Here is a 14322-nt window from a genome sequence, read left to right on the forward strand (position 1 = left end):
GGAACACGACCTGGCATCGCATAGCATTGTTCCTAAGTACATGTAACACTCACCTGATTCCCGCAGAGGCGCCGGTCTTGACTGGGTGAATGCCGTATCTTCAAAGGTGATGTGTAACACACGGTTGGCTCTTTGGGCTAGACCTCTGTGCACTGTATGTCTGACTCGAAGAGTAAGATGTCTGCAGATAGAAAATATGGGATTAATGAACTGGGGTTATTGGGTGCCTCTCTCCTCCTCCCTTTCTCTTCTCCTGTAGAACCCCAAAGGTTAACGCCCTCACCTTAGGTAAGTGAACGCCGAGCTATCCATCTGCCTCGGGGCAGGGTGCCGTAACCAGTTTCTTCACTGGATAAGGGTGCAGGCCTCTTGACCTCAGAGGACTGCTGTCCGTCGTTAACTGCACGAACGGTAAGTTCTGGGCACTTCAAATGTCTTAAAAGTCTTTTGTAATGATATCTCTTGTTTTGCAGGGTTCCGGCGATGGCGGATGGCGGGCTGATGAGAGTTGAGGATCGAACCCGCGTGAGGAATAGAAGCGCCTGGAAGCACGTAAGTAAGCGCTTGTAGCCTGCTTCACGATGCGCACTAACTGTCCCTTTTATCTTGCAGGTACAAGTTCGGAGCTTTAGAGAAGCTTAAGGGTGCTGGAATACCCACTGATTCGGCGTGGGAAGGAGTAATGGCACGTGAGTAATAAAGTTGCCCAATGTCTTTAAACGCACCTTCTTTTGTCTTTCAGATGCGGGATGCAGCGCCGAAGGCCTCCAGAGCGTGCGAAGAGCTGGTAAGCTTTTGTCTTTCAGATGCCGGAATGCAGTGCGAAGACCTCCGGAGCATGCGAAGAGTAGGTAAGCCTTTGTCTTTCAGATGCCGGAATGCAGCGCGAGGCGTTGGTGACAGCCGATGGACCAGGTAAGAGATGCGCTGCCACTGAAGACCGTAGTGCTAACCTGTTCTTTCTTTGTCTTTACAGGTGCTGCTGAAGACTGGATTCCAGGATGGTAAGCCTTTGTTCCCTTAGGCCCAGGATCAGAAGCAGAAGACACGATGAGCGTTCTGCTGCAGAGAATGCAGAATAACGCAAAGCAAGATTCATCCATCGGGTGTGGTTTAAATAGCCTCCTGTAGTGCTTAGGTGTCTCCTTCCACAGCCTCGCCTAGGTGAGAAAAGAGTTCCTGCTTTCCAGAAGAGTTCCAGTGTTCTGAACCTAGGGAGTGGCTCCTGCCCCACCCAACAGGAAAAGTAGTCCCAAAGTGAAGAGGATCAGGGGCTCAACTGGCAGGTAAGTAAGCAGCATGGTCTGCTGCAGGTAAGTCCACCCAAGCATTATGAGCCCGGCGCTTCCAGCGCTGGGACTGGGCATCTTTATGAGCCTGGTGCCACTGGCGCCAGGACAGGGTCCAAAAGGTCCCAATTGGGACTGGCTGGCACTCGGAACCGGGGTTATGGGCCTGCTTCCAAGGGTGTCGGGCAAGTCCTGATCTTTTGGAAGCAGAGATCATGACAGTACAGTACGAAAAATATGGTTACAATAACACTATAAAGTGATATAAATTTCATACAAGAATGGATCGCCATATGTATTGTTAAGACCAGTGTGTATAAACCAAAGTGTCCATATTACCAAATTACTGTGAATGCAAGCAGACATCCATGGCCAAATGAAAATGATGTGTTATTATATAGCACTTACGCTTAAGCGCCTGTGTTAGTACTCATCAATCGACCTCCGAAGGATGAAAGGCTGAGTTGAGGGGTTTAAGAACAGACTAAATCAGTGACTCACCACCTGAAGTGTGCCTGCAACAAACCTTTAATGAGTCCAGCAATTATTGTATAGAATTCCAGAAAGACACATTATTTGGTATTCCTATTCTTTCTTATTTAAGGTCACTGCTGAAAGTGTTAGATAGACTTGTGGAACCCCTGATCTTTTGTTACCTTTTCTTTTTTAAGAAGCCTGAGCAAGAAAGCCAGCCACTCCAGAATCAAAGAGCCACATGGTGCTGGCCACAGCCCAGGAACTTGCATTAAAAAAAATATATGTATATATATATATATGTAGCAGGGTGAAACGCGTCGTTCTCTTTTTTGTTTTAAACTGCTGCTGCCTTCTTTTGTCCATGTACTTTTATTAATAAAGGACGCATTTGGCTGCACTGAAAAAACATTGATTGGTGTCGGATTTATGAAGAAGAGTGATGTTTTTCCTCATGAGCATAGCCTGAGTGCCGTTTCTCCCAGGATTGGATTCCAGTCCCTTTCTTTTTTCAAATATATATGTATATATATACATATATATATATTATATTTTTAGGGGTAGCATTATTAGGTTGTTTTCAGCCAGCTAGTTAATGTTCCTGTGTTCTGTTGTCAGCGTTTCTTTTTCCTGTTTTCCTTCTTCCTCGTCTCTTTTGTCTTCCCACGAGAATCAATTGTTGAGTTTAGAGGTTGTTGCTGGTCCTCCAGCTCCATGTCGGTAGAGTTCGGTTTCTCATTTCTTTTTTCTTTAGGTTTATGTAGTTTGTTATTCCTGCCTCTCTGTTTGTGTGTTGGATATGTGAGGGGAGAAGCCATCTAATTGTCTATAATTATAGACCTGCCGTCCTCATCCTGAGTATTGATGACAATCGAGGACGAGTTTTCGACTTGTTCTGCACATTCCGAATTGGCGAGAGAATCTTCTCTATGAGTGTTAGACTTGGCGCCTCTGAACCTTGTAGAGGCAATGGGGGTCATTCCGAGTCTGGAGGTAAGGTACAAACCATGCCGGTATTGATTTACCGGCATGGTTTTCCGTTCCATGACATTCCGACCCCTCAGACCGTAAATTACGGCACCGTAAACTACAATGCCGTAATTTACGGTCTTGGGTCGCGCACACCACCATGGCGAAATTAACGCCATGGCGTAAACCGGAGCTGATTCCAAGTAAGGACCACACGTAAATTACGTCCTCCTCAAGGCCGTAAAGTACCTTACCGGCATGGAGTACATACAGGCATCTCAGAGAAGGAGTAAAGAACCATGAGCAGTGGGACCCAGAGCCACAGGTGCACACATGCAACACAGACGGAGGCCAGGAGTCTGGCATAGTAGAAAAGGTACACACCCACACACCACCACCCTCCCACACCAAGATGACACCAATTGAACAATCAAGTCCACAACCACACAAACCCCTGCAACAACACCAGGCCCCCCCACTGAGGAGACACAGGGGTAGAAGGAGGGGGGAGACAGGCCCTGCATGCAGCACTAGTGCATCCTCGTTACCACCCCTGCAGCCCCCATGCACACGTAGCATGACTTGACGCTCTAGGAGAAGGCCTACCAGACAGACACCCCTGACCACCTAGACTGTGACACCGTCACCACCATATTGCGGCACAGACACAAGACAAGCAAGCACCATACAAATGTACAGTGCCAACCCGGCATAAGTGATGGTGTTGCCTGTGCCCCACACCCATGCCAAAGGCACCCACCAGCGCACAGTGGCATGTCACAACCGTCCATTATGCGGCCACATATCCAAGTGCCCTTACACCCCCCCAAACACATCCCCAAACACACAAGGGTCCACCGATCCCCAACATGGATCACCCATGAGACACACAACAGTAAAGCTGGACCAAAATCAAATGGAGGCATGGCAAATGACAATGTTGCCCCTTACAGCACCCACCGGTCGTATGTGGACCAGCTTGGCATGCACGTTGCGGACATCAACTGCAAACAATACCACTCCCCCTGCGTGCAGATGGAATGCAACACTACCAAGAACCGCACACATGGGTGGGCCCGACACCAAACAACTACACATGACTCAAAGGGCCTGCTGAAATGACATGATATGATCTGATATGGCATTTGGAATGCGCCCATACACAAGTGTCTCAAGGCGCGACGAGGCAGGGAGGGGGGAACAAGGGGAAGACAGACAACGATCCCACTAGGCCAGGTGTCACACAGACCGCGCAAGTGCAGGGGTAGTGAAAATGGAAAAAGTGCAAGTGCAAGGGGCCGGGGGAAGTGCAGTACAAAGTAAGTCGAATATCCAAAAATAAATTAATAGGGCCAGCTGGTGGCAAGCGCAAGGTAAGTGCAGACAAGTGCTGGGAAGGGGGGGCTGTAAGGATAGAGAGACAGTCCCGCAGTGCAGGGGCTGCCAGGGAGGCAGTGCAAGTGGAGAGTGGCTGGGCCCAGGACCGAGGTCGGCGAGAGTGGCCCAGATCCAGATCCTGTGCAGTTTCAGTGAAGAATTCAGCAGGGGAGAGGGAGAGAGAAAGCAGAAGCAAAGAGGAAGGTCATGAGGTGCTTTCGGAACCAGAGATGGTTCTCCTCAAATATCAGGGATGCAGGAAGGCTGTTCCAGAGGGAGGCCCCTGCCGCGGAGAGAGATCTACCCCCAGCTCGTTGCTCTGAGAAGCGGCTGACCCTGAGTGAGTCGGAGACGGATGAGCAAAGGTCTTGGGAAGGAAGACATTCAGGAAGAGAGAGTAGAAGGTATTCCTGCCCCAGGCCCCAGAAGGCCTTGTGGACAATGCATAGTGTTTTGAACTTAAGGGAAGGAGGGAGTGGGTGTGCCGATGAGGAGAATCTCAGTCTTACTAGCATTAAGGCAGTGTTCATTGGCTGCACACCATTCCTGGATATCAGACAGACAGTCAGAGATGAGGGAAGTAGAGGAGGACGCCGAGGGAAGGCTGAAAATTTGCCGGGTATCGTCCGCATAGCGCTGAAAGTTTGGGCAGAGGGTGGCGATGCGGTGGCCAAGGAGGGCCAAATACTGGTAGAACAGCCATGGAGGGAGATTAGATCCCAGGGGAACACCACAGGTGGAGGAAAAGATGTCAGAGAGGAGGGCCCCAAGTTGGACCTGGGAGGGTTGATTGAAAAGGAAAGAGGTCAGCACGCTACCGCGCCACATGGCCCAACATGCAGGATGACCTGTCTGGCTGGCTGTTGAGTCGTCTGACTGTGTCATGCAAGTGCACTGGTGCCACAGGGTGGGTGCCTGCATGAACCAACTGCGTAGAAAAGATGGAGCCATTGTACGTTGTTCACCCTGACAACAAACCTGCCAAAGAACCAGGGCAACGATACATATGAACATATTTTCACTTTGCCAGAATAAGGCACCCACATCACACTACATCTACACCAACTGACAAGGGATAGGCACACTACACCAGCACCACTCATTGGCGGACACCACAACCGCAAGTGCATATCCGAGGGCACACTGCACATTCACATTGCGGCATCCCCCAGCCTGGCACCACATTGGAGACCCACCCCTGGAAGTGTAATTCACGGAGGACAGCAGGGGTACGATATCAGGTCACCGGCATGGCACCCCCATAGGAGTGTTGGGAATCACCATAGAATGGATCAGAGCTGGATGATGGACATGATCCACAGCCAAATGAGAATGTACATAGTACACAGCACCAGAATGATCCGACATCAGAACAGCAGCATGCGACAAAGGAACATGTACCCCAAGATGTCCACACCACCGTTCACGGACCATCATGTAGACGCGACATCCCACAGCATTACATTGCATCGGACACATATTTGTGTCCCTGATCGTGCCGAATATATCTATGTACATGTACATATGGCCATCATCGAAAGCCTGTCATGACAGCCAAGTGCTGTTCACCACCATGACAGACCACACACCCACCTCATTTTGCGACACATGCAGCTGTTGGTGGATGTACCCTAGCAGCAAGCCACATGACCCCTGTCATGAACCCCCTGAACAGACCCATGGGGCAACCAGACCATGGCCATACCCGTGCATGCGTGTAGATGCAGCAGTCACCAGGTTTGCGTGATGCACATATGTGCCCGCGAACCAGGACTGGTGGCTGACCCCTCCACTGATATCTGGTGTCGAATGGGCCCATGCCATATGTGCAGATGGACAAAAAGTGCAATGAAGAATGTCCACAACGGTTCAACTTTGCAACACCAATTGTGTATTGAGATAACAAGAAATGAAAAAACAGTGCTTACTTCAGCAAATGCCCATGCCCCCTCCCCCCAACTCCAGAACACAACGCCACCCCCCTCCCCCCAACCCCAGAACACAACATCACCCCACTCCCCCCAACTCCAGAACACAACGCCACTCCCCTCCCCCCTCCCCACAACTCCCGAGCAGTCGTCCCATGTAGGATCTTGGGACCACATGTGGCAGGAATGGCTAATGTCCCTTTGAGCCCTTGTCTTGGGGAGGCAAATCTCGTTTGCGCAAGGAACGCCGGAGGTGTCTCTCCGGGCTGCCTTGCGTGGCCTCACTTGTCTCGGACGTGCCCTCCTGCTGCGGCTCCGTATTTTGACTCCCTGCCTCAAGGGCATTAGTAATTTTCAGGACATGGCATAGCCGGGTTGTATGGTCCGTCAGGGAGTCGCACAATCTGGTGGTGCAGTCGTTGAGGGACTGGCGCATTTGATCGAGTTCCTCATGCAGTCCAGCCCTGGTCTGGTGATTATCCTCAATATAGTTCCCTATGAGATTGCTCAATTGCTGGACTCTGAACTGGTCAGGTGAAGGGGGGCCATCGGGTGATCTACTTGCACCAGCATGCTGTGCAGGGGGTTGTATGGGTGGACTGGGGGGAACGACGTCACATCCCAGCGGGTCAAGTTCAAGGCTGTGCACTGGTGATGGTGCATCCCCGGAGTCACTGCATGACGCCAGTGTCACGGGGCATGGTTCCAGCATTTGCATGCTCTCCTGGTCGTCCTCCGACATGGGCCCCTGGATGGGTGGCGGGCTGGGCTCCCACTCATCTGGTGCGGTAGCGGCAGCCTCCCCTGAAATGCTTGATTGTGCTGAGGTAGGGGTCTGCTCGGCTGTTGCCACGGATGTTGTGTGGCTTGCTGGTCTGCCAGCTTCAAGTGGCCTTTCCGTAGGCTGAGGGGTGGTTTTCTTGGCTGCTGGCTTCGGCCTGGCCCTGCGAGTACCCGCGGAGGTGCTTGGCCGGCTTCCTTGGGGCTCTGTGCTGTCATGGTCTGTGCCTGTGGGGGTAGGAGAGAGGGACAACATTAGTGTATGTGCTATGTCCTATTTGCATACATGGTTGCATGGACATTTCAGTCATTCACAGGTTGTTCAGTTTGGGGGGTAGCTATGGCAGTGGTACATGTGCATGGTGAAGACATATGCACATGTTTGGGAGTGATTTGTTGTGCCCTGTTCATGTACATTTCGGCAGGTACTATGCCTACCACGCTGGACGGTGTGCATGATGGGCTGTGCAAGTCAGTCCAGTATGGTTGATGTGCGTTATTTACTCGCACTTGGGCCAGCATTAGGCATCACTTGCCTCAGCATTTGTTGGATGGGGGGATGCGTTAGATGGAGGGAGGGCAACACGAGAGGGTGCCTTTGATGGCCCCTGGGCCAGTTTACCTGATGCAATGGACATTGCCAGTGTGCACTGTCAACACTCACCTCCTTCTGCAGATGTCGTTCCGCCGCACTCCATGGTCCAAACGCCCTCTATGGATTCCGTGCCAATAAGCTGCGCGCAGGTCTCCTCCCACGGCTCTAGTTGGACCTGTGTACTTGGCCCACCTCCCGTCTGCAGGGCCTGGCTGCGGTTGGTGGAGAGGAGGCCCCGCACCCGCAGGTCGTCCCACCGCTTGCGGCAGTCCCTTGGGGTGCGGGGGGTGCTTCCAACAGCACTCACCCTCTGTGCCAGTTCCGCCCAGATGGTCTTCTTGCGGAGGGTTGATTCCCTGCGCATGTCGCCGCTGAAAACTACATCAGCATGCTCTGCAAGGTGGTCTACCATGACCTGCAGTTCATCGGTGGAGAATTTCACCTTGCGGACGCGATCCGCCGCCATTTTTGGTGCTTTCGGCATGTCCTGCGGTGCCTGGTCCGGTTCACGACTTTACTTTCCTCACAGGGCTGCTGGCAGCTGTGGATGGCAATGGATTGTGTTTTTAAAGATGGCCGCCGCTCTCCTTCCCGTTCCTGTGCGATGTCGTAATTTACGGATCCGTTTTTCGGCGGAGACCGTAATTTACAGTTTCTGTAAATTACGGTCACCGTAATTTACGGTCACCGTTATGCACTGTCGCTAATGCTTACAGGGCGGTGTAGTACTTTACGTGTCGGTTGCATGCCGGTAGGGGTTTTTCGGGGGATTTTGCGGCAGGCCACGCGGTCCTTTTCCGGCATGGCGGAAAGCGCGTGTCCGTGAGCTCGGAATGGGCCGTAATTTTCGGACTTCAACCAGCACGGTGTCGTACTTTACGCCATGCCGGAAAATACAGTTACTTACCGGCATGACTCGGAATGAGGCCCAATGAATTTAAAGTGGCTGGGAACAGATTTGGGTGGTTGATAATCGTCGCGAACGTGGCGCTTCACCAGCTTCATTTATCTTTTCAGGACTCATCAGTGCGTGTACATTTTTCTCAGCGCTCTTATTTGCTGTATTTCTGGTCGTGCCGCATAAACGGTAACACAGATCTAGCAGTGAATTATCGTCTATCTTTCCCAGGAAGGCACAAGACATTATACTAATGCTGTTTACTGCTCGAACCAAGGTTTCAGTCTGTTTACCAGTCCGTTGGTCCTTCCCATCCTTAGCTTTACCCCCAGGCTTAAAATAGACTTATGTAACCTGCCCTTTGCATTTCCTGGGAAATCTCTTTAGGTGCAGGGATTTGAGGTTCCTGGAGCAGTTCTATATCCATTTGATTTCCCATAGGGTTTCACTTTGCGCAAGTTATAATGTTTATTCTTGCAAGGGACTTTATTAGGCATAGTGTTGATTCACTGGAGGCTTACCTTTCCGCTTTCGCGCTCTCACCGCGGACTGCTGCAGACCACTTTCCACACTGCTTCACACGCCTGGTGCTACGCGCGTGCTGCAGCCTTTTGAATGTTTCTCTGCGCCAATGCTCCAATGCTGAGGCTGCCTTCTTTCCAATGGAAACTGTAAACACACTCACATTTCGTGGTATAGAGGCAGAATCTCCCGCTGCAGACCGCTTTCCACACCACTTCACACGCACGTACTGGAGCCGTTTGAATGTTTCTCTGATCGAATGCTCTAATGCTGAGGCCCACCTTCTTTCTAATGGAAACTGTAAACACACTCAAGTTTTGTGCTATAGAGGCAGAATCTCCTGCCGCTTTCCATCCCGCTTCACACGCCTTTAGAGGCATAGTTAAAAGAGCTTTTAAACAGACCAAGGAGGCCTTAAAAGAGGAGAGGCTCATGACCTCTCAAAACTGGATAAGTAAGTACAAGCTTTTGTTGGTCAAAAAAAAGGTTTCAGGGACCTTAGGAAAGGCTCTCCATGGGCGCACAAGCGTTAGGCCTGGGCAAAAGGTATGGGCCCAAACACTGAATCAGCACTCCAGTAACAAGTGTCCAGAAGCAAATGAAGTTCATACTCAATTAACTGTGATACTGCAGTGCCATTAATAGTGGTGAAAAACCCCATAGAGTCCTATGGACTGTTAAAAAATGGGGAATTATGGCCACACGGCAACTCAGGATCCGGCGCTACTAGCGCTGGATTGAGTTGCGGTAACTCTATTTGCGTTGGCGGTTTCCACACGCATTTAGCACCGGGATACCGGCAAGGCCGTGATGAGCCCCATAATACTTACTTAAAATGGAGACGGATCGGGTGTTAACGGCCTGAGGCCCAAGGTATAGGTCCAAGCGCAGTCATCTATAACTTTGTCTGGGCATGTTTTATAAAAGATGTAATCAACATCTTTGAAACCTGTCTCCATTTTACTGCACATTTTCCCTCTAAAATAATTTCCAGAGGTGGAAAGTTAAGGGCCAATGCTAAACCTATGAGAATGGGTCTCCTCCTCAATATTGTGCTCTTGGACCCCTCTCTTCTAGTGTACGGAGGCAATCCCTCCTCATGCCACCACCATGAAGCCACCAAAGAGAGAGGCAGTCAGGGGTTAGTCTTGCTTAAGCCTCTGGTGGGGCTCATGCACCCATCCATTGATGAGCAGGTGCTAAAAGGTAGAAAAGCTCCTGTGTGTATTCCCTAGGCCACTCTGCTCTTGGTCTCCCCTAGATACATGAATACTGCTGTGCATAATAGTTTCGCTTCTTAGGGTCTGTCCGTTATAATGTTTCCACAGGGATCAAAATGTAGCACTGCCTAAAAAACAACATTTCTGTAGGCTAGTAAGTCAAGTTCCTCATGGAGCCAAACACAGTTGAGTCTGCTCCCAGGCACGCAGTCTAGGATATTTCCCACAGAGGTCCTGTAATGCAGAGGATTTCTCCCTGCAACCTTGAAAGGTTATCACAACTCAAGACAGTAAATCATATTCAAGTTGGAACTCCCCAATCATTTCCATAACATATGTGTCTTTAATTGCAGATCTTCCGTAAAAATCCATTGCAATTTTTAGTAGTTATGACCTCATTTATGGCATATGTAATCAAGCTCTCCCCCACCGATCCCAGGTAACCTTTCAAATAGGAAGAACATGTGATGACTAGTGTAATTGAAGACAGACTATAATGAGTGATAGGACCGATCACATAGAAATAAATAGTTTGCCTAAACCTGCTGTGTGGTCCTTCTTTTGTGGTGTCACTGTGCTTTCCTTGTTGTTGTCATATAAGTACAGATATATAACCCACATATTCGATCCATCATCAAAATGGAGAAGCCCAAATGTGGCCCACCATACACAGGGTCCCTGTTTGCCCAAATGAACAGGTGGCAACACTATCTCACTATATAACATATTAAGCACTTGGTTACAATGATAATACAATGGGTTGTAGACCTGGGGTTTACAGGGATTTAAAACCCATCTCCTTTGCTTAGTAAAAGGTAGCATTACTTACTCGGATGAAAGAAGATGGCTTTATTGGGATCCATAAAAGAATCTTTTGTGGAAAACGCAGATCCTTGATTCAAAATTCAAAATCCACAGTAACATAGAAAATGTTATTTAATGAATAAAGATCTCACTACCCAGTTATTATAAAAAGAACCCTATTATCATCCAGTTTAAACAACGTAAAGTCCAAACTAATAAAACAAAATTCCTTCCAAACTCTGTCACTTCAAAGGGATTGTCGCAAAATGTGAAAAGAGCAGTTATTCTCTGAAGATCTAGAACATGTATCTAATCTCAAATGACAAAGGATGGTTTATAAAAAAAACTAAGAATGAAGATAAAGGGACAAATATGTAGATTGCAAATCACCAATGCTCCTGACCACTCCTGCTCACTGTTCTTACAGTAACATGCTGCACCAAAATTCCACCTAACTCTGAACTTATTCTGGACAATCTTTCAAAATTCAAACCAAGCTAGCCTCAAATTATCCAATCCTTCACAAAACTGCCACCTTAAAGCCTCGGGTGTCAGCCATAAAAAAATAAATGACCACCAAATATTCTTCAGAATCAAGGCTGCAATAAAATGCTACTATATGCGGATGAATCAATCACTGCAAAATGGACTAAAGTTTTGGCTGTCCTTGCGTGCCACATCATTCAGAATATTGAGAAAGCCTCCCGTAAACACGAACTCCTTCTGGATAGGTCCAGCATTGCAACTTCAGACTCGCCTTAATAAATAAATGAACCATATACCTACCAGTCTGGCATCAGACGTAAATGCAGTACAGAGGCTGCTACACTCAATGTACTTGAAGAGGCTATGCTCATCACATATGAATTAGATGCATGCCTTTTAGCAATAATTGATTTCTCCACATGCATGTTACATATGCAGCGCTTGTCAACAGCATGTTAAGAAAGGAAGAAGGCAATGAATATGGCAAGGGAAATGTGCACGGAATCACACAGTGAACAACTTTGAATCTAACAACGTGCATACAATACCCAAGACTCATGTATACTAAAACCCAGGAGTGCAAATAAAGTGAAACAATAATACCAATATATGAAAAGGGATGTGGGGTAAGCACTTAGAACCTCCTTATGACTGAAAGGAAAGTCGGCAAACTCCTTACCCACTATGCTATTACAGATACTGACAGCGCTAAGCCCACGTAGAGGGCAAGCAAGGACAGGATCTGTGATCTGACACTCTGGATGTTACTGAATAAGGAACTTAGAAACAGTACTCACGAGGACTGGAAAGACCACTTGAATGTCAGTAAACCCACACACCCAGTTGATCAAACAGGGACCCAGAAGGCTATAACAGCAAAGGGTGGAGGATAACTAAATACATAAGACCCAAGTCAAGGGGCAAGTAGGAATTGTGATTATAGAATAGTGAGGAAAACAAAAGGCATTCACACAGGGACTAGTTACAACAGCACCCCACACCTAATAATCAATGGGAAATAAATGCAGAAGTGCAATGGAAAACATGGAATGGATCCCAATAGAAAGTAAGGATCAGGAGCAGGGAAAATGATATCACAAAAGGAAACCTTTCCCACCCATCCAAGGAGAAAAGGCAGGAAGCTATATCTATAAAGGGAAAGACTAATGCATCAAGTTTTTCAGTAGCAAAGGACAGCATCAAAGAAACAGAGAACACAGGGAAATTGGGCAGCATCAAAGGGTAAAGCACAGAGAAAGGCTGCCTGCAGACAGAGGAAGACAGAAAGGGAAATCCAGAAAGCAGAAATCAATTAAGCACATAAATCCGAAATCCAGGGCAGAGGAACAAGAAACAGGAACTAGGAACTAGGCACAAAAGCTAGGAACAAGGAACAAGGGACCAGTCACAACAGGAACACTGCAACAATGACCAGCACTGGACTGAAGCGAACTGAGGCTTTTAAAGCTGCTTAACGAGCACACCCCTCAGGTGTGCCGCCTGCTGCACCTGCAGCCACAGGTGTTGCCTATCATCCACCCAACCTTGTCCTGCAAGGGAGGAGGTGAAGCAGTGAGCGAGGCATTCTGGGAAGCATAGTCATTTGATTAAAGTAGCATGCTGGCTGCCAAAAACCTGGAATGGATCCGGAAGGGAAGTAACTTGGAAAATAAGTTTTTAGCGCTCCCAATTCATCACAGCACTGTAGCATAAGGTTCGGAGGAAATGTCCAGTAGGGAATAAACCCCAAAACATGCCCCCAAGTGACGGGAACGGGAGCGAAGGGAGCGAGCCGTTACAGTATACCCCCTCCCACGGCCGACTCCAGGCGACCGTCACCCGCACAAAACATCTTCCTTCCATGACAGGAGCGCTTTGTCTTCGGAGGTGGCACTGACGGAAACGATGACCCGCGGGCAAAAGCAGAGGGACTGGAATGAATAGAATCAGGCCGCAGTCTAGAAGAGCCATAGGCAGGTTTTCAGTGAGGAAGAGACTCATGGGTAGAAGAAAGGCATGAAGGACTTGCAGGACCCGAAGCAGAGTCGGAAGGTCCAGGAAGCTCAGACACTGGGAGCGAACACTCATACATCATTGAGGAGGGAGACAGGCTGGTTCAACAAGCTTTAGACAATGGTAGATGCTCTGATAGCCTCCCTGCCGAGAGCGGACACACAGGCGGTGAGAAAATAGCAGGTTTCAGGAAATGTTCATGTTCAGAAAAAGAAGGTGGCGGCCGAGGTAGAGGTTCGGATCTTCTCCCGTCATCCATCTGGATAAAGGCCTGTGGTTGATGGTGACCAAGGTTCGACTGCATCTGTTCCATGCCTTGGGGGACTTGAAGTCCAATGGGTTGTACGAGACTGGCACTCCTGGTGTCAGTCATGTAGCCACCTTGTTGCACGTGGGATACAACGGCAGGGACGTTTGGCATACCGATAGGAGTGATAGACGCAGTACTTGGTACATCAGGCACACTCGCAGCCAGGCACACTCGCAGCAGGAGCAATAACAGGCACATCTTGAACTGCAGCAGTCATACCCTACCTTTGGCTACTTGTACCCGACTGTTGCTGCAGCTGGGGGGCCGTGCCCGTCCCCTCCCTCAGGCTCATGTGGGATCTGGCAACAAGAAAGCTGTCAAGCGGCTGATCCAAACTGGCCCCCAAATGTGAAACGTCCAGCCCGCTATCCTGGTCGGATACTTGTTCGGTGACTGGGCCATGGCGGATGGTATCCGTCTCCCTCTCGTAACACTCCAGGGAAGTCCAACGGCCTCCATGTAAGGCCCTCCCGAGTCATGATCCAGCTTGATGTTTCTGAAGAGAGAGCTGGCAGAAGTCTCAGACTCAGATGTTGCATATTTGGGAGGGGCTGATGCTACAGTCAAGCAGTTGGGAGAATCAACTTGTGTAAAAGGCAGGCATTCTGGTGATCCCCCTGAAGCATAAGAAGGGCAGGCTGGACGTTCATCCGTAAT

General features: G+C 49.2%; 1 protein-coding gene across 1 annotated transcript in view; it reads right to left on the minus strand.

Annotated features, from left to right (window-relative positions):
• Positions 1–14322, minus strand: part of MYO15B (myosin XVB) — a 721855-nt gene that overhangs the window by 472544 nt on the left and 234989 nt on the right. The gene's annotated exons all lie outside the window — the stretch shown is intronic.

This window comes from Ambystoma mexicanum, chromosome 3q, assembly GCF_040938575.1.
Source record: "Ambystoma mexicanum isolate Mex_15411 chromosome 3q, UKY_AmexF1_1, whole genome shotgun sequence".
NCBI lineage: Eukaryota > Metazoa > Chordata > Amphibia > Caudata > Ambystomatidae > Ambystoma > Ambystoma mexicanum.